Below are 21618 nucleotides of genomic sequence, written 5' to 3'. Positions count from 1 at the left end.
CTGCAGCATTCCATGGGAAGCAGGGATCTGGTTATAAAAAAAGATAAAGGGAGGGATTAAACTTCTTTTTCCAGCCCCTGGCACTTCTTTAACTTGTAAAGGAGAGTTTGGAGTCCCTCATTCCATGCCTTGCTGTGCTCAGAGCCTTTTCCAGTGGAGGCCTCGTGGCTGCTCATCAGGAGATTTTGCTGAGAGACAGAAACATCCAATTTGTTGTTCCTCGTGTTGTCCAACCCCCAGGCTGGCTGCGTTTGGGCAGCTCAGCCAAAGATCCCTGGGTTAGGAAATTGTTCCCTGTGTGTGGGAAGGAGAACGTGGATTTTATGTTGACAAAAAAACCTCTCAAAGTTGTTTCTTTTTTTGCTGGAGGGACAATCCCAAACATGAGCTGTGTGTGTTTAAACAGATGTGCCACAGCCAGGGCACCTCAAGGGCAGCACCCAGAATTAGCTGATGTCATTAAAGGGGTTTTTCCCCGTCTGCTTAGGAATAACCACCTGGTTTTAAAAAAATCTTCAATGAGTGGCAATTAATACACTAAAAATCAAGGGTTACAGTCAGTATTTAATGACTACATTACAGAGCAGGGAGAACTGGATCAATTGAAGGTGGCAGGACAGTGGAAAAAATAGAAACTTTTATTGTAATGAAAGGTGAAGTCGAAGAGCAAAAACCCCTGTGATGTGATTTAAAATCCTGTGAGTGACTTCCCAGGCTAAGGAATGCCTGAATTGAGTGGTTTTGTGTGGGATGCTGCTGCTCTTTCCATGCACATTTTCTATTTCTGGCATAATACATAAATCAATGTCACAACAGAAAGGGAAAATGATGCACACTTAAAGCAAAACATAAAATTACCTCTTTATCGGCTATCTGCTTCTTAGGGATTATTTAGAAAGCACAAAATAAAAGAGCAGAGCTGTTTTGGAGCTGCCTACAGCCCAGGAAAGGAGGAGACAGATTTCACAGAGATGAAATCTCTGCACTCACACGCGGTGATCAAACACCTCTGAGCATCACCTTTGTGCCTTCTGCTGTCAGGGAAATGCAGAATTCCTCTTCCTTGGGCAACAGAGGACAAACCTACTTCAGGATTTGCTTCCCACCCTGCAGAGAGAGCAGAAAACACCTTACCTCCAGCTGGACTCTGGTGAGAATGACAACTCTGGCTTTGCTGTGGTTTCCTGGGACACCTCACAAGGAAGAACTTGGAAATCAGCAGTTGATAGCTCGAATATGACCTTTAATAAATTGCCTGATTCTCTGGGGATTCTTATGGTGATAGGGACAAATAGATAAGAGCCATTTTTTGTAATAGATATTCCTACATTTGAATAGTCACCTAATATTTTGTGGATTTTTTTTACGTGAATAAAACACGCAAACAAATAAAATTCCTTGTTCACAACAAGCTTTGCAGAAAACGCCTGTCCTGTGCTGAGTGTGGGTTGATAGAGCATTGCCTGGCCAGGATTTTTCCTTCTTTGCTTTCTGTCCATTCTATCCACCCAAAGCAGCCAAGATGGGATAAGAGCACGGATTTGATACCTGATCATCACAGAGACATGAGGACATTCATCCAGGGAAAGCCTCACCAAAGATGAAGGATTGCTCTGATATTGTCTAACCTGGTGCTGTCTTACAGATGAGTGGGAAATGCAGTTTGTTCTGTGGGAACACTTTTTTTTCTACAATGCACCCAATATGGAGGGGAAATAATTTCATAACACCAAAAAAACAGCACCAAAAACCAGCTCAGGACACCATTTCTGGAATATTTTGGACCAAACTTTCTTAGCCTAAGGTAGCAATGTTTGCAGTTCTACCCTGACTCTTTTGGGAAAGATTAATAAATGGAGCATGCTGCCCATAATTCACTTTTTTTTTTTTTTATGTCATTAGAAATAAATGGACTTTGTAAAGAGTTTCAGTAAAATATAGCACTACCAGCCTTAGGAAAGTTATTTTGGGAAAAAACATAATAAGCTATTTAAATATAGAGAAAAATCACTTGATGAGATCTGTTTCTTTCCTTACTGTAAGAAGTACAATTTTTTTAAAGGTATTTAGAGCCTGATTTGTGGGTATCTCACCTCCTCACCCTTTCTCCCCTGTGTGTCCTTATCTTTTGTGAGGATGATAAAAGCTTCACCTGCCACAGCTCCATCCTCTCTAAGCCCAGCCTTGAGGTTTAATCCATTGTAGGCCCAGTTCATAAAAAGGGTTTTACCTCTCCCTTTCCTAAAAGAGAGTCCAAGACATAATCCAATTATCAACAGTATATGGCTGTTATAGCTGAAGACTTTCAGTTTTGTGGGAAATAATTTTTGAATGGTGTTAATGTCAGGGACAACCAAGTTTCCTATGAAGAAAAATAGGATTTATTAAAAAATAGGATTTAAAAACTGTCCCCCAAAAAGGTGATTTTTGCTGTCTCTTCTGAAATAAAAACGTTGATAAAAATGTCTTTCAGTTTTATTTCTTCAAGCAGAAAACAGCAATAAAGAAAACTGCTGCTTTTCCTATTATAACAAATTCAAGGTTCCATGGATCAGTTTGAAATAAATAAATAAAAAAAAATCTCACACCCAAGCACTAAACCCAAATAAGAAGGTGCTATGTTATTTTCAAAACTCTTCTTGTTAAAATCCAATGTCAATTAAACCTCAGTGTATGTGTTAATTTCAGAAACAAGGAAAAGTTGTTTCCCCTTGCTTATTGGTGCTTGTGCACATTCCTTCTGTTGGAAGATAATTGCAATTATGGTGAGTTTTGGAGCAGTTTGGGGGGAGGTGCCTGCCTGTAAATTCCTTTTTTTTCCAGGTGCAGCATCTGTTGCTAAGCTCTAAATACACAATAAAATTTTCAGGTAAGGCTTTCTCATCCATGGCAAGGATTAATTTGTTTTCACGTTCCAGAATCTCTCCTGTTATTTAAAACACTGGCTGACTGCATTGCTAACCTTGCAGTTGACAAGTGCCTTCCTCCTCTCTGGGGAATGCAAAAATTCTTCTTGCAAGCAGTCCTAATACCAACGAAAATTTCTCAAAGATGGGACTTGTGCTGCTCCTTCTGCTCTTAAAAATAAAAAAAAAGTTAATAAATAAATACATAAATAAATAAATAAATAAAACATTAGGACCTTTAAATAAATAAATAAATAAAACAGTAGGATCTTTAAATAAATAAATAAATGAAACACTAGGACCTTTAAACAAACAAAAAAAAAAACAAATAAATGACACAGTAGGACTTTAAATAAATAAATGAAACAGTAGCACCTTAAAATAAATAAATAAAACAAAGAGTAGGACTTTAAATAAATAAATAAATAAGCAGTAGAGATTTAAAGAAACAAACAATCAAATTAATGAAACAGTAGGATCTTAAATAAAAAATAAAATAGTAGGACCTTAAAATAAATAAATAAACCAGTAGGACTTTAAAATAAAATAAATAAATAAATGAAACTTTAGGACCTTAAAATGAATGAATGAATAAATAAATAAATAAATAAGACAGTAGGACCTTAAAATAAATAAACAAACAAATATATAAATGAAACAGTAGGACTTTAAAATAAATAAATATATAAATAAAGCAATAGGTCCTAACAATATGATCCTTAGCACTTAACAGCCTTAAAATATGTTTTTCCTGACAATGGAAAAGTTAAAATTCTCTCCTGTGACGAGTAAGGAAGGAAGTGTAGTGGAAACACAAGGGAGGAAGGGGTTTCCAGAGCTGGTTGGTATCTGCAGCAGCATCTCGATTCAGTGGCTAATTGCTAATTCGGTGGTTAATTGCTAATTCAGTGGCTAATTGCTCAGCATCACGTTCTGCCACACTCGTCAAACGGGGCTCCCCCATGGCCCAGCTCCCTTCCCTTCCCTTCCCTTCCCTTCCCTTCCCTTCCCTTCCCTTCCCTTCCCTTCCCTTCCCTTCCCTTCCCTTCCCTTCCCTTCCCTTCCCTTCCCTTCCCTTCCCTTCCCTTCCCTTCCCTTCCCTTCCCTTCCCTTCCCTTCCCTTCCCTTCCCTTCCCTTCCCTTCCCTTCCCTTCCCTTCCCTTCCCTTCCCTTCCCTTCCCTTCCCTTCCCTTCCCTTCCCTTCCCTTCCCTTCCCTTCCCTTCCCTCCGCATCCCTGCCATTATTCCAGGTGCCAGCTGCAATCCCGAGCAGGCAGGAGCAGCCTCCCAGCACCTGCAGAGCGCTCAGCTGCTTCCCCTGCAGCCCCACAACCCCAAACCCATCTGGCAAACTCCTCACCTGCTGCCACCTGTTGTCACCTGTCCCTGGAGGATGACGCAAAGCCACCTCGGTCCCTCCTGGGTGGCACCTGGAGGGAGCAGCACCTCACAGAATTCCCAGAATTCACAGAATCGCTGGGTTGGAAGAGACCTTCAAGATCATCGAGTCCAACCCAGCCCCAACACCTCAACTCAACCCTGGCACCCAGTGCCACATCCAGGCTTTGTTAAACACCTCCAGGGATGGTGACTCCACCACCTCCCTGGGCAGCCATTCCAGAAATTTATCACTCTAGTCCAATACTTTATCACTCTTTCCATAAAAAACTTTATCACTCTTTCAATTTTTCCTGATATCCAACCTGTATTTCCCTTGGCACAGCTTGAGACTGACCTCTGGTTCTGTCAGTTCCTGGAGACAGAGCCCAGCCCCACCTGGCCACAGCCACCTTTCAGGAGCTGCAGAGAGTGCTGAGGTCACCCCTGAGTCTCCTTTTCTCCAGGCTGAGCACCCCCAGCTCCCTCAGTGCTTCCTCACAGGGTTTGTGTTCCCAGCCCCTCTCCAGCCTCGTTGCCTCCTCTGGATGTGTTCAAATGTCTCAATGTCCTTCCCAAAGTGAGGGGCCAGAGCTGGACACAGCACTGGAGGTGTGCTGGGAACAGTGACCTCCCTGCTCCTGCTGGCAGTCCCTGTGGGACTCACCTCGGTGACACCGCCCCTGACCCGCTGCTGCCCTCCCATGAAAGTTTAATAAGTGTCATTTTCTCCCCATTATCGCGTGTGGAACATTGTGTCCTCCGCCTGGCCAGCCAATCTATTTTATAAATTAGCCGTGCTAAAACTCTGCAAAACTTTGGGACGGCTCTGAGAGTTTTGGGGCTGTTTCAAGGAGAATTTCCGACAACATTTTCAAGGTCTGTGTTCTGCATCCCAAACGTTAAAAACATTTCAAGGGAGCACATGCTACAAGCATTGCAGGTAAAGCGAGGCAGGAAAACCTTGCCAGCTTGCTGAGCATCAGTGTGTTTAGAAAAATCTGGGAGTCTCTGTATGGCAATTTATGCTCCAGAAAGCTTTTGTATCCAATTTAAAAACATGAATGTTCCATCCTTACCCTAGAGCTTAAAGACAATTTACAGAAGTAGGGCACTATGAAGTATTGCCACAATAAACAGTTGTTTTACTTCCCTTTTACAGCAAAAATTAGGGGAACACTGCAACTCTTGTCAAGCCTTAAAATATGTTTGCAATAAAATAGAAGCCATTGGCTTTCTTTAATTTCAATGAGTTTCTTCATAATTCAAAAGCCTCTTTAAATCTTTCATAGATTCAAATCTGTTTTTTTAAGAGGAAATACATAATCCTTTAGTAATTAAGCTAGGTGTCTGGCTACTAAAAAATTGGGTATTGATGGTCCTCCTTTATTTTTCTCATGGAGGGAGAAAGCATTTTAATTCTTTAAAACTTGCTTATTGGCTCCTTTCTGTTGGCAGGAATTTGAATACATTATAAAATGCTTTTCTGGTAATACCCTTCCAGAATTAATGAAGGAGCACCTTATAACTGGTTACCATGAATTAATTAGAAATTCATCTTGGTGGCTGGAAATTTACTTGGATATGAAAGAAAGTTCATAGAAAGTTGCTGTTTATTTCCCCATATCAAAGTTCCTCAGTGAAGAACTGAGGATACAGTGAGTTAATAAAGACAAGAATAATTATTATTTTCAGTGAATGAAAGGAATTCATTAGATGTTTAATAATATCTAAATACTACACAGAGTAGCTCTACAATAGCCAGGCTGGACCATTTTAATTAACAAGGAGCAGCACTTCACTGCATGATTAGTCCCTCTGAAAACAACAGAAAGAGAGGATTAATGTCCAGCAATGGGACTGTATAAATTCAGATCTTTGGACCCTTTGAGGAAGAGGCCCCTGGATTTCAGGAGCCTGAGTTTGGTACTTTGGGCACACCACGGACAGCAGGGGATAGCTGGAGGTGGAGAAAGATTTCTCTCATTGGCATAAAAATCAGTGAGTGGAATTAGAGCTTCATCTCCTGCTTTTTGTGTGATAAGGGGTGGACAGAAGGCGTTTTCTGGCTGTGTGAATGACAATAATGGAGAGAACTGGGAATCTGAGAGAGGATTTAGGCAGAAAACCCTGGTTCAGCTCACCCCAGTCACTGCAGAGTGAAAAACAGCGAAATCTTTCACCGTTCTGCAAACCTTGAGCTGGGTGGGCTTTGGGCAAGCAGACACTTCCAGGCTACCTTTGACAAGCACAATTTCAAAGTGGTGCAGACATTAGAAGAGTTGTTGATGTCTTTGTATGAAGAATTAGCTTTAAACAGAGGGAGCGAGGGAAAAAAGTCAAATAAGATAAAACCAGAAAAAAATCTCAATATGGGAGTTGACAGATACTTGGATTTTAGTTAAGCATTTGACACTGTCTCATGAAATCTTAATTGAAAAATTAATTCAAGTCAGCTTGGCTGCAGAGAGTGGTGTTGAAAAATGGCTAAAGCACAAATGAAAAAAATGCTGATAAACAGCTGGTAACAAGATGAGTGGAAATGTCCAGTGGGGTAACACACACTGATAATTAGTCTGAGTTCACTTTATATCTTCATTAATGGCTTAGAAAAAAGATATAATCAAGATCACAATTAAATACACAGATTATGCCCATCCATAGATGGATGTCAATAAGGGGAGTGAAATAAAAAAGGATTGACAGGAAACACGGATAAAACATGGCCAAAATAGATTCACCAAGGGAAGAAAATTATTTTACTGCAAACACAAAACCAGCACAAACCAGAGTAACTCAAAAGATGAACAAGAGTTTATTTTTTAGGGAATGGAAGAGTGGCAATGGATAAGAGAGCAGAAGGACACTACAGGAATTATAAAAAGTAAAATGCAAGTTGAGGATCCAGTGCCCTTTGCATCCAGTGGAAGTGCAGCCATGGACTTCAAAGGGGTTTGGATGTGGTTGGGATTATCTGCAACCTTGTTCTGGCCACTGCATGCAGCCATAAGAGATGCTCTCGCAGAAAGATGTTAAATTGGCAGCAAATCAGAGAGGAGACAGAATAAAAAATGAAAGGGTTTTGTGAGAACTGAAGTGGGAAGAAAAATGAAGGGAATTAAGCAGTTATAATTTGGCCAAATAAGGAATAAGCAGGAACACAATAACAGCTTTCAAATGTCTGAGGACCTAAGCCTGTATAAAGGATAATAATTATTCACTCTGTTACATGGCAGAAGGAATTTAACAGGTGAAGGGAATATATTATAAGTGAAGAAAGACATTTGATGTAAATATCAGGAAATGCTGCATATTAAACTGTTGAATAATAGAGGAGATGGAAGTCCTGTGGTCTGGGATTTCTGAAACTCAGATTGAATGCCTGCTATTGAAATGCAGAGAAGAACCTTTTCAATTCCCCAGGACACCAGGAAATGCATCTGCCTTGAAAAGATTCAGATCTTCTCCCGACCTCTCCCTGTGCAAGCTCCATGTGGTTTAAAGCCCACACCAGGAGATGCAGAAATATCAGAGGATAAATTGTTCTTAATAAGGAATAAACACTCCTCATATCTTCTGATTGTGCAGTCTGCTCCCACCCCTGTCTGACTGAGATCACAGCCTTTTCTCAAATCACAGCCTTTTCTCAAGGCAGTAGCTTCAAACTGCTTCATTCTTCTCAAGCAAAAATAAAATGCTTTACTGGGGTGGGAAATGGGGATATTCGTAGCAGCAACCCAAAGATTTATTAGCAGAGAACATTTTTTACCTCAATTTGTCTCAGAATACTCTTTTTTTTTCTGCTAGAAATACTGTCTAGAAGTGATATAAGACTTCTTTTCTGGAGTTTTTCTTCTCTGGCTTCATTTTTTTTTCTTAGATCTTGAGATTCTAAAACTACCAACTACGCTAAAAACCATTAGTGAATTTGTTTGTTTGCATGTGCCCACTCATTCACAGAGCAAAGAGTTTGACTAAAAATATTAATCAAAGGGAAAAATACAAAAATCTGACTTTTTTTTCTATCACAGAGTCCATGATAAGGAAGGGAGCTATTTCTATCCAGCAATTCCTGCCTTTTTCCACCCCCTGCATTTTGGCTCCCAGCTCTCCACCAAATGTAGGAAGCAAAGACAAATTTCAGATGATAAATCAGGAAGGCTTTTTTTTTTTTTTCCATTTCAGCGTGAAAAAAGCAATTTTAAATACAGCTAAATATCTGTAAACACGGGAAATGCCAGTTCTTACTTGGTGTAAATGATCCCAAGTTTATTCATTTTAATTTGAGCATGACTGTTTACAGCAGGGGAAGATCCATACCCTGGGATATTTCAGTGTGTGGTAAATTACAGGATTTCACTCGCTTTAGTACCAGTTTTAATGATCAACAATGAGTTTAGGCAACAATAAATCAGTTTTTAGACTTTAGACAGTGCTACAGTCTATGGTAGAAAACATTAAAAGTACTTCTTGGCCCTTTCTGTCCTGATTTGATACTAATGCACAATGAATTGTGGGTTAAGGAAATGCTAGAGAAAGCTTTCCATGTCTTAGTGTAAATCAATAGATTTTATTACAGCAAAACACGTTTTGTACATCTGCAACACCATAAATTTATGCCTGGGAAAAAAAAAAATAAATCAACATGTCCTGCACTGCAGAAATCAGAGATGAGAAGCTGAATATTCAGTGTCAGTGGAACGCTGCAGGAAAGGCCAGGACACAACACCTGAAGGCAAAAGCAGGACAGGAAGGAGCAAAAACAGGGAGGAGGTGGCAGCTGTCCACAGGGCATTGCTGAGCCCTTGATTGGAACAATCTGTTTAATTCTGCAGCCTAATATCCAGGCTGATCCTGAAAACAGGGAATATTCTGGAAAAGGAAGGTGGGATGCCTGGAAAAGATATTTTATGGAGAGGAAGTTATGAAGCTGAGTGTGTTTGGTTTGTATGAGTGTGGTTTAGGGGATGACTTCCTCGAAGTCAGGGGAGCACTGATGTGAGAAATCTTGTAAGAAGAAGTTATTAAAAGCAGTGACTCTTCTGATCCTTACACAAACTCTGAGAGCAGCACTGGCATCAATGGAGCCCCCCAATTCTGGGAGTCAAAGCTCCTGGCAGGGGGGTGGTTCTCTGCTGCTTTCTCCTCAATAAATTCAGTCACTGCTCTGATTTGCACTTGCCTGAAAAGACATTCAGGATCAGTCCCAATTCAGACTCAAATTAAATTCAGTCTTGGATATGTGCACAAATTATAAATACCTGGAAAGAAACAGATTAAGGATTAAGGCTGGTTAAGTAAAGAATTAGCTCAAAATTAAAAGGGAAACAATACATAAACCGTGGACTGTAAAATGCCCTGACATTCCTGAAAACCAAGATTCTGTATTTCTACACACTTGTATTGTGAACCTTAAAAGCATGAATGTGTTTTATTCCTTGCCAGGTTTGTTCCTCTACTTGGAAAACATTTATTCTGCTTCTTGTTTACACTGAATTTAGAATTAATGTGGCTGTTCTGGTTGAGCAAAAACAACCTTGACTTGTATGAGGCATCATTTTATCATGCCAAGATATCTTGTGTAAAAACATAACACGAGCAGAGTTCTCAGAATTAAGCTGGTTAATAATTACTATATAAACAGGTCAAGGATCAAGACACACAGTAAATTCTTGTGAAGTGTGTGTAGATTATATTTCCAAATTACAATACTGAAAGGCAGAGCTGTCTTAATGTGCACAGAAAAAGTCAGATATCCAGAGGTGAAATATTATGGTCCCAGGGAGCATTTTTCACACACTAATAATCAAAATAAAAAAAGCCAGTAGTTACTTATATGAAATAATGCACTGTTGGCATTAGTGAAGTATTCCTTAGGTGCAAAAAAATCTACATAATCCAAGCCACATTTTCTTATATGCTGTAGAAATAAGCAGAAATCACAACTGAGAGACTCCTGTCAGGTTTCCTGTTGACTTTTTCAAGCTCAAACCCATTTCCCTGGCCCAGCTTTCCTCCCAGAGCCTGCTCAGACACTGCTCCCATCACCTTCCCCAGGATTTCCACAGGGGAGACTCCTTTGGGGTCCCTTTAGCTCTTTTATCTCCTCCAGCCTGGCTTTGAACATTTCCTGAGGGTCGCCCCCCTCTTCAGCTTTGGCCATGGTCACCTTTGAACCTTTTAAGACATTTAATGTCCCATTTCATGGGATCAGGAGCGTGATAACAACAAGCTCCTTGGGTTGGGAGCAGCTGGAGCCAGCCAAGGGTTCTCTCCTGCTCAACTTCCTTGGGTTGCTCTGGGTGGCCAAAATTCAGGACTAAATAAATGGCTCAGACTCAAGGTTTTGAAATTCAGATGGCAAATCCACACAGGACTGGCAATACAACCAGGTGGCAACGTGAGAGTGACAACACCGCAGATCTGATGAGAACTGAACAGTGGAGTTTCTTCAACTGGAATTATTTTTCAGACATTTTCTTTCCAGAGGTTTTATATTCAATTAATTTGCTCACAGAAAATAGTATTAAAAAAAAAAAAAACAAACCCAAAACAACTGTTTTGTTTTTTGTCAGGAAATGGGAAGTGGAAAAGGAAGCAGTTCAATGGTCCAGCAGCTCCCTGAGCAGAACCAGCCCTTCCTCCCTGAGCTGATGTCCCACACTTGAACAGCCAAGCACAACCAGACATGAAAACTGAATAACTGAGTTATTCTAGATTTTAATGCTTCTTTATTTCTAATAAAAGCAATGTGGAATGTAAATTCCACTCAAATGACAAGTCGGCCCCATGAATTAAAACTGAAAATGGTTTTATAGAACAATTAAATCAACAAGTATGTCCTTTTTTTGGGACCTTGGAAAGGATTTACAAGTAAATACAAAACTCTGGTCCTATCAGTAACTATAAAAAATAAGCAATAACAGGGAAAGGTTTCAGCAAAGTGGGAAAAGCACAGATGTGCAAACACAGAAAGCAGAAATGTGGGTGTGGCTCATTCACTTGTTTGCCAAAGTGTCGTTACTGCAGTACATTATTTACAGATAAAAAATAGCATATCCTTGCAGTCATGTGGTGTTGCTGGCTCCCGAACTTCCTGCTTATCTGACAGGTTAACCAGAAATTCTGGGCAGAAATAATTTGGCTATTTTGGTAGTCAGCTCTTGGCCCAGGAAAACTCTTTTATTCAAAGAAAGAAGCAGCCAGACGGAAAAACCAGCTCTCAAGGTTGGTGTTTTTCTGCTTCCTTTTCAGATCCAAGAGTGCTAAAAGTGGGAGAGGCGGAAGTGCTGATGTGATCAGACAGGCAGGTTACAGTGAATAAACAAACCCTGCTGTCCCCCCTACATTTCTGGGTTAATTTGATGCCACCTCCACAGCTCTGACATTTCAGTGGGTGCAGGATGGGAGCAGCACAGCTGGAGGGGCTCCCTGGTGTCCTTTAGTCCTGAACTCTGCACTGTCCCCTCCTCGGTGCCACAGGGACCAAGCAGAGCAGCTGGAGGGTGTTCAGAGCTGCAGCCAGCCCCAGGAATGCAGGAAAACCATAAAATTGCACCCAGAGCCTGCAGCAGCTGCTGCACAGGACTGGCCCCGAGTTTGGGGTTTAAACAGGAAACTGGGGGGGATTCCTCCTCTGTGGGAACCCCAAAAGGGACAATTAACTGATTGCTGATGGGGGAAAATGTTGTGGTGTTGGTTCTTTCTAAAAGCAAAATAAATAATCCTAGAAATCTTTGGGTTGCAAGGGACCTTAAGGATCATCTCTGCCATGGGCAGGAGTGACACTCACTGGAGCAGCTTGTACAGGAAATGCTCTGAAGAATGGATAAGCACTTCAATGGATTGCAGTGCTTCACAGTCATGTTTAAACACTGAGAAAATTCACCTTAGACAAGCACAGAAAGGGCATGCAAACTCCTGATGCTGAGAGGCCCTACAAAATTAACAGGCACAGGGAAAGGCCAGGGGGTGCTTTGCACCCAGCTCATGTGGGGTCACTCACACAGGGGAACAGTGTAGGAACAAGCAGAGCTGCAGGGGAGGAAGAGACATCATCTAAACCTAAAAAAAATCAATGTCAACTTTAAAACTGCACAGGAATACTGGAGGGACCATTAGCATTGGGTGGTGCAAACCAACAAGGTCATGAAACTGCACGTATTCTTTTCTCTTTAAAGTGTTAGCAGGACATTGAGGTGAAATTGAAATATGTTATTAATTTATTATTAAAGACATTTATTATTATTATTTTATTAATTTATTAACAAATTTGGGAAGATTAACCCCCAATATGCAAATGGGCCAAACTTATAAAAGTATGAATCCTGTGACCCGTGGTCCGTTTTGGGTGTAGCCCCTGGGGGCTTGGTCTGCCCTGAATGTACCTGAAGGCCCTTCAATACACAGAACTGCTTTTTATTCCCTGAACTCTGTCTGGCCTCTGGTTTTTAGGTAGTCCTGATAAAAGGCATCAACACTCCAGAGCTTTTGCAGTTAAAAATTCCAATTATTAATGTAACCTGCATGATAGCCCTGAGGAGTGGCTCTTTCTTCTTCTCCAGCTTCCTCAGGACACAGAAACTGTGCTCAGTTTTCCCCTTCTCCCTTCCCTTTTCCCTCCCAGCTGCCCCCAAGGGCACCTGCAGCAGCCAGAGCTGGCACAATTAATTAAGTTAATCATTACCTGCTGCAGGTAACTCAGCTGATTAACACCTGTGATCCTGCAGTGCTGCTTGGTTAAATCTTTGCATTCTTCCTCCTGGGATTAATCCCATTTTATAGATTTGTGCTCGGGTTTTTGGATCCTGGAGAAGCCAGGCTGCTCCAGAGCTCCTCATCTTCTCAATCTCTGCATAAACACTTTTCCATAAGCAGCACTCTTGTTTCACTGAGCAATAGCAGCAAATGGTTGCATTTCTAAGAATTCTGAAAAATAAAGTTCCCAGGCTTTCCCAGCTGTAAAACCCTCGGAAAGGCTTCTCTTCCCTTCTCTGCACTTGGGTTTCTCTGGCAGAAGTGTGGCTGTTACACAGCAATTTTCTTTCCATGTTTTTAAAGTGGCTGATTTTAATTTGGATGTATTTCACCCTGCAAATCCTTTCAGTCAACATGGAATTACATAAAGCAGCTTTTTGAAGAGAAATTGTATCTGGAGAAGTTTCCACTGTGTGTGTGTGTATTTTACAAAAACTATTTATTTTTTTATGTCTTGGTGATACTATCATTTTTGATGACCTGTGCTCTACCAGACTGACCTCAAAGACATAAAATGAAAATAATCATGCAATAGTTTTGCTCCTTCCACATCAAGGGTGATGCTTTCAAATAAGGACAGGCTGGACAAACTTTACTTGGATGATGGAGGGGAAAGTAATTTTTTTTCTTATCCCCAAACAGCTGAAAATAGGTTGGAGTGGCTTAGAAATGTGTTCCCTTCATATAAGTGTAACATTAAGAAAGGGAAGATATTGTAAAATTTATATTAAAAAGAGATTTGTGTAGGTTTATCTGGAAAGGGCAGTAACGTTGCCAGTCGTGAGTGACTGCTAAATGCTCTTCCATAAGAGATCATCAAAACTTCCCAACTGCTAATCTTGAATAGAAGGTGAATTATTTGCATGTGCAACACAAAACCTGAGAAAAAATACAATTATTGACTTCAGCTCTCCATTATTCTCAAAAGGGTAAAAGTACTGTGTAAACTGGAAATCTCCCAAACACATCTTTAGGAAAATGAGGTGGTTTAGGTGTCCTCCACCAGGCAGCATTATTTATAACGCAAATGAAAATATTCCAGAGTCCCACATATCAATTTTGATTTTCTGAGATCCTGGCTGACAATGGAAATGAAATATTCAACTTTATTTTCTGCCAGTTCCTGCTGCCGTGGTGCCTATGAAACAACACCTCCAAGAGAACCTTTTGGCTGGACTGACCATTAATGAATTTATGTTCTGAATAGTGAGCATTCATCGTATTCAGGATTTTTATCTTGCTTCATGTGCCTGGGATGTTTGAGTCAGGTTTCTCTGACCACTGTGCCCATGGCAGCCTGTCACCTTCTGGGACATGGCACAGCTGAAATGGTCAAAAAGGAGCAGAACCTTGTGTAAAACTGCCTTTATACTTTTCAGACTCTTGCTGCCCTGAAGACATTCCTGTCTGCTCCTTCAGAACGTTTTCCATATTTTCTGTCTCGTGACTGAAACAATTCAAAATCAAGAGGATGTGCAACGACACCAAACATTTATTTGGGTTTCATCTTTTTTGCCATGAAACACATTAACTTTTTGGGGTGGTTTTTGAAGAATAAGCAGACACTTTTACTGAGTTGTTTAATTTTTTTTAACAGCCAAACATCCACCTCTGAATCCATTAGTATCTCTATTGGTAAACTCATAAATCTTTATCTGAATGAAAGTTCCTCCACTGTTTTTTTCCAGTTGGCTCCATTTGCTGGCTTCTTTTCATGCTGAACATCTGCACACATCCGTGGTATCACTTAAACCTTCAAGACAAAGTTTATTTTGGATTTAAAGAATCTTTTTGATGCCATTCATTCACACGTAATAGCAACATTTTCCACAGCACCAGCATGGCTCACAATTTTTTAGAAAATATATATACAAGGGAAAAATATGTTTTATCTACCTTGCAGAACTTCAGACTGGCAGGATGTTTAAAAGAAAAAATGTCTTTGTTCTGATTTATGAGAAATCACAAGTAATACAGATTCCCCCCTCGGGATATTTCTAGGGCAGTGGAACCACATGGAGACTGAGCTCCCTCCTGGTGTGCCCTGACTGTCTTGTGGGTGCTGTTACAATTTGGGGCACAGCAGCTCAGGAGCCTGAGCTAAAGCAAGCACGAGGATTTATTGCAGAAGAGAAGTGCAGAATATTTGCTGAGTAAGCCAGGACTTCTTGCATTATGCCAAGGATTTAAAGGGACAAAAAAAAAAATCCATCCCAGCAGCAAATCTTGGGGCACTCACATTAACCTCTCTGTATGTCAAGAATTAGATCTTTTTTTTCTTCTCCTTTGTTTTCCCTATCTCACCAATGCATGTTAATCCATGGCAGAAAATTACCTTTTACCCTGCAGTTTTCAAATTTCCCTAATAGGTTTTGGGGATGGATTGGGTCAAAAGCCTTCTAAAACCAGCACTGGATGATCTCCTTCAGATTGCTTTTATTCTGTGGACCTTCCTGATGGCACTCAACAGATCTGTGGGGCAAGATTTTGAACGAGTCCAAAGGGAAGGTGAGGATTTGCCCCTCTTTCCCCACTTTGTAGATACTCTGGAGTTAAATATTCACATTTATCTGCCCATCAGAGACTCTGAACTTGACATAGGAGCAGCTGCTTGTCGATAATTTAGACAGGAGGAAATCTGAGCACATCCAACGTATAATTACCCTCTTTGTGGAAGGACAGATTCACATCTCGGTGAAATAGATGGACAGGAGCAGGCTCTGAAGGGCTGCTGTGAATTTCAGTAGCTAAAAAAATCTTGTTGTATCCATCAGGAGACTATTTTAGGAGAGAAAACCACTGTGCAGCACATAATCTGCTACTGAAGTTGTGCTCTACAAGCCAGGACAGCCCCGGCTCCCACCTGGGAGCTGAATAACCTGAGTTGTGTTCCTTGTGTTCTAACAACTCCTGATCTGCTGTATTCCCACCGAGGTGCATGAAAGAAAAGGATTCTTCCTCCTTCTTCTTTTCAAGCTGAGCTAAAAGCTTTTTTCCTTGGAGTGCTTTGAGGGAAGGTAGGAGACGGTGGGTGTTGCATCGGCTGAGGAGGAAGAAACTACGTGGAAAAGCTCCTCAGCACCAGGGAAAAAGTTCAAGGGTAGCTGGGGAAGACTCCTAAAATCTTTGGGAATGTTAAGAGGAGAATAAACAATCAGATGCTTAGAGATGTACATTCAACTAAATCATCTCCAAATGTGACTGTCAGTTATTTGCTCTAAATCTAAAGATTTGGGGTCCCGGTTTGGGTTTGTGTGGTGGAATGGTCTCATCTGTCACACCACAAACCCCTAAAGCTGTTTTTATCCAATTACCTGCATTTCCAAGGGAAAGAATCAGGACCCAGCCTTGAATCTTTGCCAGGTTTGCTTTTTTCTTTATCACATGGGAGGCTGGCAGGTGGTGGGTTGAAAAGCAAACCACAAGGAAGTTTTCTGTGGCTCGTGGCATTTTTCACTTGGGTCTGGCACCAGATGTTCTGGACTCCGAATGTTTACAAAAAGTGCTCAGATCAATTCAGGGAAGAAAAACCTCTGGGTGGAAATAGGAGACAAAAACATCATCTCTTACTGAGATGCAGGTTTTTGTTGGCTAGAAAGTTTTACTTGTGTAATTCTGTGCTTGGCCTGCTCTTCTACTTCTGCAAACTTCCCCAACATTTGGAGAGAGTCCAGATGAAGCACCAGGATGATCAGAGGGATGGAGCAGCTCTGTTGGGAGGAAAGGCTGGAGAAATGGAGTTTTTCACCCTGGAAAAGAGACTTTATTTGGCCCCTTCTGAAGGATGGCCGAAAATAAGGCTGGAGAGGGAATTTTTGTAAGGATGTGGAGTGACAGGAAAAAGGGGAATGGCTTTAAAGCAAGAGAGGGGAGGTTTAGGTGGGATACTGGGAAGGAATTGTTCCCTGTGAGGGTGGGGAGATTCTGGCACAGGTGCCCAGAGGAGCTGTGGCTGCCCCTGGATCCCTGGCAGTGCCCAAGGCCAGGTTGGACATTGGGCTTGGAGCACCTGGGGCAGTGGGAGGTGTCCCTGCCATGGCAGGGGTGGCACTGGGTGATCTTTAAGGTCTCTTCCAACCCAAACCATCCTGGGATTTTATGATTTGTTGATTTACCTTTGTTCAGATTCTGCATGGACATTCTTGTGTATTCTGTATTTAATGAAAACTGTAATTACTCTGCAATTAACACATCTCTTTAGTCAGACAGAGTGGGAAAGTAACTCTGGGTCACTCCACTGCCTGAGGTGCTCAGTCCTGTAGGAACAAATCTGCTCAGTTTAGCTGTGGTGTACTTAGAAAACATGCAATGGGAAGCTTGAAAAATTGATTTTGTTTAGAAGTTTGCAAGAAAAATAAATAGGTTGGGTATAAACTTTAAAAAAACCTGCCAGTTTTGGGTGAGCTGTGCAGTGTTTACATCCTAAGGTTATGCTGATGGCTGATTTATTTTTAATTATTTTGTTTTTATTGTTTTATTCTCATTATTTTAATACTTTTGATTTTACTGTTTATTTTCATTCTTCTTCCTACCCGAATTTCAAGGCCAGCAAACACTTCTGGTGGCTTTCAGAGTGATCCAAAATCCGGGGAAAAATACTGAGCTGTATAATCACAAGTGAAAATGAGTCTGAGGGAAGTGGTTTTCCAGGATTTCAGGGTCTTCCCAAACAAACTGCAGCCAGGAGTGAGCACAGCTCTGTGGTGATGTGCATTGCTTAAGGGCAACAGCACAACCTGGTGGTTTCTGGTTATTCCAGTGTATCAGGATCTGCACAGGAATTTCCCTTCCCCAGAACCCAGCTCGTTGCCTGCACAGAACTGAAGCCTGTTTTCATTAATTCATTTGTAAGGTTCCATTTTACCCGAGCTTTGCAGAATAAATAGAAACCAGCAGGGCATGTGCACAAGAAGATGAAGTAACAGGTCCTTCCCAACACCCCTGATTCTGAAGGTGCTGGATATATCTGAATTTTGCTTTTAAGATAATAACTAGAGGGATATAACTGAGAAAAAAAAAATCTTGCAATATGTACCATGCGAAATTTGGGGGGTGGGGGGGAAAGGACAAAAGGAAAGTGTGAGCAGAAAAAATTGGAATTTTGTCTTGCTTTTTCTATTATGACAAAGCCAAGCAAGGTATATAATGCATTTACATAGACTGAATATTCAGACACCAATAATAATATTTATTCATTTTCTTGTGTGTCTTCAGGGTAAGTGGCTTTGGTCAGAGTGTAACTTCTGAGGTGGCAGTGAAATGAAATGGGCGGCAAATTGCTCAGAAAGAATTTTCAAATTAATTACATTTTCTGTTTTGCTTGGTTGTGAAGTACAGGCTGTGTGATTGCCAGCAAAGCAGATGTGGGTGCTGAACAAAGTCTCTTGCAAGCTACATGTTCAGTTCATTGTCTGATCATGTAGGATGGAACAAAAGCCACTGACTGTGACTAGAGAGGGGTTTCCAGTCCAGTGCTGGTGCTGCTCCTGACACTGGGCAAGGCTTTTTGGAATAATAGAGTTATAGAATGGTTTGGGTTTGAAGGCACCTTTAATTTCATCCAGTTCCACGCCTGACATGGGCAGGGACATTTTCCACCACCCTGGGTTGCTCCAAACCTCATCCAGCCTGGCCTTGGACACTTCCAGAGACCGGGAGTCCCTGAGTTAAGCTCAGTCCTACTTGATATAAAAAACCTTTAATTTCACCTATGTGGCTTTGGAGCTGAGAGCAAAGGGATTTTCAAAGCCACTGGAGGACTGAAGTGCTCTGTGGCAAAAGGCTCATGGTTTTTATACAATGAATATTCCTAAAGGATTGTCTCCACATGGGAATGCTGAGGTGTCTCATTGCTTCCTCTTTGTCCTTTAGGCCAGCCCATGGCTGAGGAATGACTCACAATCACTCTCAAGAAAGCACTGGAGTCCACTGGAGGTGTGTGTGATTCATGCATCTAAACTGAGTATTAAGCTTTCTCTTAAACTTTCTCTTTTCTCTTACGTTACTGTGAACCAATGTATATGAATACTGCTGAAATTTGTGAAAATACTTATTATTCTGCTTTGGTTTATTACAGAAGAAATGCATTGTTACATAAATAGGACAAAATACTCTGAACAGCAGTGACTGTATTTCTGAAAAATTGTACAAAGAGTTTTGGAAAAGTGTAGAATAAGGGGGAAGGAAGGAAGGAAGGAAGGAAGGAAGGAAGGAAGGAAGGAAGGAAGGAAGGAAGGAAGGAAGGAAGGAAGGAAGGAAGGAAGGAAGGAAGGAAGGAAGGAAGGAAGGAAGGAAGGAAGGAAGGAAGGAAGGAAGGAAGGAAGGAAGGAAGGAAGGAAGGAAGGAAGGAAGGAAGGAAGGAAGGAAGGAAGGAAGGAAGGAAGGAAGGAAGGAAGGAAGGAAGGAAGGAAGGAAGGAAGGAAGGAAGGAAGGAAGGAAGGAAGGAAGGAAGGAAGGAAGGAAGGAAGGAAGGAAGGAAGGAAGGAAGGAAGGAAGGAAGGAAGGAAGGAAGGAAGGAAGGAAGGAAGGAAGGAAGGAAGGAAGGAAGGAAGGAAGGAAGGAAGGAAGGAAGGAAGGAAGGAAGGAAGGAAGGAAGGAAGGAAGGAAGGAAGGAAGGAAGGAAGGAAGGAAGGAAGGAAGGAAGGAAGGAAGGAAGGAAGGAAGGAAGGAAGGAAGGAAGGAAGGAAGGAAGGAAGGAAGGAAGGAAGGAAGGAAGGAAGGAAGGAAGGAAGGAAGGAAGGAAGGAAGGAAGGAAGGAAGGAAGGAAGGAAGGAAGGAAGGAAGGAAGGAAGGAAGGAAGGAAGGAAGGAAGGAAGGAAGGAAGGAAGGAAGGAAGGAAGGAAGATTCTTCTTTTCCTTGAGTTCCTACTGCTGTTCACATGTTCAGAACCTTCCCCTGTATCCCACTGAGGCACAGGGAGATAATGCAGTTCCTGAATCCCTCTGGAACAGCCATGGGAAGGATGCTGAGCTGTGCCTCAGCTAACCATAACCATGGACAGAAACCAAACCCCTGAGATGGAAGCTGTCCCAGCTTCCCACACATCCAGCTTCAGACTGGAAAAACCAGAGTATTTTTCAGATGTCTAAAACCCCTTGGCAAGCACAGGGATGTCAGGTCGCCCTGCCTGACGTGCTTTGATCACTCTGTAATTATTTCCCATCAGTTCAGACACTAATTTGTGCTTTGCTCAGGAGCAGCAGACAGTGTTGATGCCTGGATGGAGAAGCTCAGATCAGCTGGGTTGAGCTGACATCTCCTCCTGCTGTAGGTGCTGGGTGATGCCTGGGGCAGCACTGACAGGGTAAATTCTCTGCTCTCCTTCCCCTGCTGTTTCACAAAGTTATTCCATATTTTCATGTTAGCACAAAGAATTGTCAGGAATAATTTAATGTACTACCAGGGACATCTTCCTATCATGGAAGGTTGGAAAAACCCTTTAAGATGCTCGAGTCCAACCATTCCTGTTGCCACATTATGTCACAGTAGAAGCTGGCTTGTACTGAGCGTTAATCCGGTTATAAATAAGAAACCCAGCCCAGTTCCATAAACTGACCCCTGGGCTGACTGACAGGGCCTTCACCCAAAAACATCCTTCCTGAGGTGCAAACATTTCACTGGTCCAGAGCCTGGGGGGTGTAAAGATCAGACCAATGAGCTGTGTAGACCTGGGAGGTTTGAATTGCCTATAAAAGTAAGCTCTGAACAATAAAACACGCAGTTTGCTGGTGGCCAGCGGAGGTTTGTTGGGTGTCTAGTGCTGCGGTAACACGTGGTGACCCTGATGTGATGAGGAACAGTCCAAGAATTGTCCTGTGGGCAGAGCAGAGGGAGACACAGGGCAGTGCTTGCAGAGCCTGTCCCCACAGCAAAAAGCTGGAAAAAACAGAGGCGAGGACAGCCCACCTTGCAGCAAAGGCTGCAAAAATTACAGTCAAAGAGCTGTGTGAAACCAAAAACCTTGAGAAGCTAAAAATAGAAGAAAAACCCCACAGAAGATATATTTTGTACATCTAGATTTCGTCTCTGTGCAAGACCACCCAGTACTAAAGGTATGGAAACTTCTTGAGGAATTGCAAGTAGATTATGATGAAAAAGCATTATTAGTGTTAATAACATGGGCTAAAAACCACGGATTGAATACAACTGAAGAAGCTGCCTTTGACTTTAATGTCTGGGCATGAACTGGCCAATTTATAATTCAAGCAGCCTCCAGAGGCAACAAAAACGTGATAAAGTTATAAAGCCATGGAAACTTATCTAAGATTTAATAAGACTGTTAAATATCAAGGCATGTGGTGAGGACTGGGCACCGGAGGAGTTACTGGAGGGCATGGGTGCCTTTCCAAGCCCATGGAACATGCGGCCGGACAAAATGGCCACTGTGTGCATCCATGCCATTCCATGTGGCCGAGCCACCCTAAATGCACCCCCCACGGCAGTGCCATTCCCTAGCGAGCTGTTTTCCACAACCCTCCCTGCACAGCAGAGCCTCGGAGGGCAACGAAACAGGGGCGAGCAGCGGAGTCCTGGTGGCAGGTGGAGCCACGGCCGGCAGCAGGGATGCGCCCACGCCGG

The 21618-nt window shown here is 42.0% G+C and overlaps 1 protein-coding gene across 1 annotated transcript in view; it reads left to right on the top strand.

Annotated features, from left to right (window-relative positions):
- The first annotated feature begins 11416 nt into the window (after positions 1-11416).
- BCHE (butyrylcholinesterase) overlaps positions 11417-21618 on the top strand; it is a 49955-nt gene continuing 39753 nt past the window's right edge. The window contains exons 1-3 of the mRNA XM_053952118.1: positions 11417-11510; positions 15410-15548; positions 18912-18974. The gene's annotated coding sequence lies outside the window, so the exon portion shown is untranslated. The remainder of the gene's footprint in view (positions 11511-15409; positions 15549-18911; positions 18975-21618) is intronic.

This window comes from Vidua chalybeata, chromosome 10 (assembly GCF_026979565.1).
Source record: "Vidua chalybeata isolate OUT-0048 chromosome 10, bVidCha1 merged haplotype, whole genome shotgun sequence".
NCBI lineage: Eukaryota > Metazoa > Chordata > Aves > Passeriformes > Viduidae > Vidua > Vidua chalybeata.
This window is presented reverse-complemented; position numbering and strand designations above follow the sequence as displayed.